Raw genomic sequence first — 6,000 nt, 5'->3', positions numbered from 1 at the left:
TTGTATGTTGTCATGGCGAGATAGATTATAACCTATCTCGCCATGACAACATAAAATGTTTACTATGTCGACTTGTCAAGATAATCTATCTCACCATGACAACATACAACTTTTATTATGTCGACTTGTCAAGATAATTTATCTCGCCATGATAACATACAAATGCGAGGTGCTAAGCACCAAGCGGAAGGGTTTGGGTGGGGGGAGTCCCCTCCCATTTTATTTATTTTTTTTTGGAATTAGGCCTAGTAGACGCTCTATGTTTTACCAGAGTAGCCTACTTACTACACACGACATGTACACGAGAACACACCCACGACGAGTGACCATCTTTTCACAGTAACCGAAGAGGGTGGGGGTGTGTTGGCTAGCCACCCCATCCCCTAGATTCACTACTGCCTAGCCATCGCCAATTAAATAATAGTAATCATTATTGGTTGTTATCAATGACGTTGCTATAATTACTGTTATTATTGTCGTAGTATCACCACCACCACCACCACCACCAAGTCTTCGTCACCTTCATCGTCGTCATCACTAAATTAACATATCCTCATCTTGAAGAGCTCTCACCCTCTCCGCCACCATCCAATGTCGTCTCAGGTTATAGAACCACTGTGACGGTCCTCTAGTTCTGCATAATACTTATATATAATGTAAGCAACATTAATATCGTGCAATGCATCTTCACCATATACTGTTCTTCAAAACTATGAATATTCACATCTTTAGAGGACAATTAATTTAAAGAACTGAAATATTGAAGTGCTTTTGTTAACATAGTGGTAGAAATCTGTTTCTAATATCAATGAAATAGGGACAAACTAAAACAAAATGATTAATCTTCTATTTTATTTAAGTTATCTTGCATAATCTGTCCTTTCTTTCTATTTTTACCCATCTACCCCTTTCTACCTCTAGTCCCAAAATACCCAATCTAATTTTGAAAAGATTCGCTTATATTTAAAATCAATATTTTGTATCAAGTACCGGTATTCATCTATTCCAAACGTATGCTTGAACATTTTGAATATCTTAATTTAGAATATGAATTTGCTTTATCTATTAACCTAATTTTAATTTCAGAGATAAACATATTTAGGCCTCATTCATATTTTGAGATAACCATTCACCAAAATCAAGAGAACATAACATTAGTTTAAGGTTATAACCCCAACACAGTTCATCTCTTTGTGTTTTCTACATCTGTAAATTAAAACAATTTTTGATAATTCTATCTTCTCTCATATTTAATAAAACGTGCCCAATATTAAATAACACTAATAATTCAATCTACTTATGCTGACTACCTTCCACATTCACCCATTTCCGCCTCACCGGGCGCCAATTTTTCAATTACTAAAATATAGGCCTACCTACAAAATTTGATCTTGAAATCATCAATATGTTTAAGAGTATTCAACCCCATATTTCACTTCCATACTATACTGGGATAATTTTTACATCAAATAAACCCCCGTTCCGCAACCATTTTAGTCCACAACCCAAATTATGTCAAGCACTCAGACGCGACCCATCGAACTCGAAGCCAATAAAACGTCCGTCGTTTTATACGCGTGAGGAATAGCGGGAAGAACCACCCACTTGATTATTTTGGTGAATTTACTAAAAGATATCACCCACAAAATCACTATGTAAAACCTATAATAATGAAAATATAACTTTGAATTACTCGTTTAACAAAACTGCGTAAGTTACCGTATCAAATTTTCAATAAAATTTAAAGATTTAAAAAAAATTAATTATCTACAGACATTTTATTATAAACTCCAGTGCTGCCAGGGATTTATGGGTTATGCGAAGACACAGACACATTAAATTTGATAATGTTTTCTCATTATAATTTGCAGCTGAAAGCCTAACTGACACATTGGCATGAACAAAACTAATACTTTAAAGTTGTCATACCTGAAGTACAAATGTTTTTATAGTATAGGCCTATTATTTTTAATATGACATTGTGATAACGCACGCATAAACAAAAAGTAAACTGAGGCACTTATGACAATAAAACTGCATTTTCGTTTACTGTAATTTAATTTTGTTTTTCTTCGTTCGTGTTTTTACAATCTGACGAGATTATGCTACCCACCATTTTTTTTTTCGCGACCTAAAACATAAGTCGCGACCAAAAGGTTGCGGAACGGTGAAATAGACGATTACAAATAACAAATGTTAGTTGGCCAAAATTTGTTTGTATCAGATTTTTAAGTGCGTGTGGATTTGCGTGTACAACGCGTTTCCAGAGTTTCCGTAAGGTCCTGTACAATTACTGGAGTACCGTATTTTTTATCGAACTTGTATGTACCTAGCCTACTACTTGATCTTTCAATTTTATTTTTAATTAAAAATAAAATCAGCCAAACCTATATAAAGAAAAATCATAGTGTATAGCTTATACAAAATTATATCAATGTTGCTGACAGCCTCATGTTTATAATAACTAAGCGTGACCCCACTGGGTCCCATTGGCTTGCAAAGTAGTTGGGTTGATTTTCACCATAAATTAATATGTAGCCCATGGTAGTTTTTTTTTTTTTAACCTTCATTGGCTATTAGTCACGTTCACATTTTTTTCTTTTGTATTTAGATTAAAAATATACTCTATTATTGTATCAGTTTAAATACACTTGCCTTCGGCAGTCTCAGTTTAGCACGGTAATTGTGGGCGACGATGACAGGTCTATTTTTAATGTATTAATTATTACATAGGCCTATTTATCAGTGGCGGCGCCAGCGGGATGGAGGGGGGCTTAAACAGTATTTCATAGGCCATGAGTTGAAGGTATCCGACCAGTTGGCCGAAATCCAATTTGCCGAAACCCGGTTTGTCGAGATTGGGCCGCTTTGCTGAAACCCGGTTTGCCGAATCCAGCTCACCGAAAACATGAAATCCCAGTTGGCTGAAACCCGGTTTGCCGAATTTTAACGTCACCGTCGGCCGTACAAAAGCACATCACACTACTATTTTGAAGTAAATGAACAGCAATTATGTAGGCGTAACCTACCTTAAAACCATCAAAGGGCTTGCCTGTTGCTTACAATTTTGCCGAGCCATATTCTCAGTGACTTAGGCTTTTTAATCTTAGGCACCAACAGTTTCTCCCATGTTTTTCATATTTTTTTCCCCCATGTTTTTGTATTGTAATATTCTAATATTCTACATTAGCTGGCGATAGTAGTTACATTAGCTGTGAGGCAATTTTCGTTACTGCATTAGCTGTTGAGCGTTCTACATAAGCTAGGGTTGATTTTCTTTTTACTACATAAGCTGTAAGTGTTTCTACATTAGCGGAGAGTTTTACTACATAAGCTGTGGATGGTGCTACATTAACGGTTGTTACTACATTACCTGTTGTTTTCTACATTAGCGGTTGTAACAGGACGCACCCAAACTTCGATGTTTACAGTGTTTCAAAAACCTGCTTAATATAACTTTTTACAGATGATTGATGTCGGGCCGTAAAAAAGTGTTTTCTACTCAAAAGTGTTTGGCGGGCCGCACACAAGTTTTAATTCATTTTCGCTGGCCGCAAAATAATTACCGTCGGACTGCATGCGGTCCGCGTGCTGCACTTTGCCACCTGTGCCCTAAAGGGACATGGTTAGAAAAATATTAAACTATATCGAGAAAACGATAATATTTCGAGGGAACAAAACTTTCGAGAGAACGAAATATTATTTCGTTCCCCTGAAATAGTTTAATATTTTTTCCAACAATTGTCCTTTTAAGTGCTCTGTAGAATTGCGATATCGAGCAGCTGACTATTCAGGCTGAAACAGACTTGAAAATAGCGGATTTTAGTTGAACAACTATTAAATAGTATTTTGTATTTTCAGACTCAAAAGTAAATGTAAATGTATTAAACTTCAGAATCTACTAAGAATCACTTGTATTATTCTTGCATTGCTCGAAAAGGTGCCGCACCAAACCTGATTTTTTTTCTTCGCTAAGCACCGCGCTTAATCGAGAGTATAATCCCTGTGTGTAATGAAACACTTTTAAACAGGGTTATAAATACAATGTATACAATGTTAAAATGAATAAATAACACAATGAAAACACAAGCATTTCTTTATAAATGTTTATATACGTTGACATAAGACCTATAATAGGCCTGCCGAACTAACGGAAATACGTGGGATAAGTAACATGGGAACGGGCATGAGCACCACGTACGCCAATATTTTTTATACGCACTCGAATAAGCGTCGCGTTGAAGCCTCCAAAAACATCTTATAAGCACCGCTGCACTAGTATTTACGGTAGTGACTTGTGTGTTGTTCTATCAAAATCGAACACTATGTCCCTCGTGAAAATAACACATGCGCAAAATTTTTTATATAAAGATGAATATGAATAATTCATATTTTACCAAAACATCCTACGTTAAAGAAAAAAAAAACGTGCATGCCATAGGCTTCCTTTACCATCATTTCAAAATTTTATACCAACAACTCTACATTATCAGTTTGGGAAACCTTTAGTTTGAATGGCGATATTTCACATATCGTGTCTTACATGATTATTTTTCATCTCAATATATCAGATTCATCTTTATGTTGATAATAAATTGAAGATGATAAATATATAATTTGATTTTCTGTATCCATTATTCTAATTGGCAAGCAGTGTGTATCTTTTATGTACATGATTATTGTGTTTGATTATGCTTTTAGTTTCTATTATTACCCAGTCATTACCAACACAAATATAGTAAAAAAGACTAACTTTATTTGTACTGATTTACTTTATTTTTCAACATTTCAGTCAAAGACGAAATGCTCTATTAGATTTATTCGCAGTAGTTGCAGTACAAGGTTTCCCGAATCTCGAAAATAGCGGCCCCAATAACTATATGATATTGATCATAAACATCCTCATTAATGAATATTATAACCCCTAAACCAGATAAGTACAGTACATTTATACCAGTGGCAGATCAATTTTCCCTGGGGAGTGGGTAAGGTTGGTGGGGAGGGGTCTTATTGTGAATAGCAATATATAGCACTGAACCTGGTGTTCCTATACCAATTTTTGGGTCGAGATACCCCCGGTAACTTTGGACTTTCAATATCTTGTCTAAATTTGTTAAAACTTTGTGCTACTACTGGGGAAGGAAGTACCTGGAGGGGTGTACACCCCATTGCCACCCCCTGAATCGGCCACTGTACTGATTTCTAGTAACCAAAACAATACTCTGTCCTTAAAACATTACCACATTCACAAGCAAACACTTTAATCACCATAACAAACTTTGGAACAATTTACATGCAAATCATTAACAATTACGTATAGAGAAATAGCACCCTGTATTGTAATTTGAGTAGCTTTATGCAGAAAAGAATTCCCGCACTAGCTCCACAAGTTATACCAAAAACACCCCACATATCTAAACCTACAAACTAAAATTTAGGGCTGTATTTTATACTCCATAGTTTTTAAAAATATCTTACATCTAAACAAGAAGTATACTCACGAATTACCCAGGAATCTGGAATTAGAAGGCAAACATTTTAACAACAACCTAGCAACAGGGGTCACAGGTTAAGGCATGGACATGTTTCATCAAAATACTAATTTACTTCACACCTTGCATTACACACTGTGAGCAGGGAATATCTAATTTTCTCGACCAATGGCAATAACAATACTAATATGATGTATGCTATTTACAGAGCATTATTGCACTAGTACTATGTTCTCACCAGCGGTGGCGCCAGAAATTTGCCGACAGGGGGGTCATAACCAAGGGGCCGACTAGAGACTCAGTCATGATCACGGAATGGAAACCAGTGGTAGGGTTCACAGGCAAAGCTATTATTGCTTTAGTATGGCCCAAGTTGTGCTTTTAGACCACACTATTAGGGGTTGGCAACAAAAATTACGTTATTTGGATAGGCAAATAATTATTGTTGATCTGATGACATCGTCGTAGCATTGGGCAACGGGGCCCAAACCCACCGCTGGTTCTGGCA

Source organism: Anneissia japonica, unplaced genomic scaffold, assembly GCF_011630105.1.
Source record: "Anneissia japonica isolate Jap-2015-1 unplaced genomic scaffold, ASM1163010v1 scaffold288184_len555535_cov198, whole genome shotgun sequence".
NCBI lineage: Eukaryota > Metazoa > Echinodermata > Crinoidea > Comatulida > Comatulidae > Anneissia > Anneissia japonica.
This window is presented reverse-complemented; position numbering follows the sequence as displayed.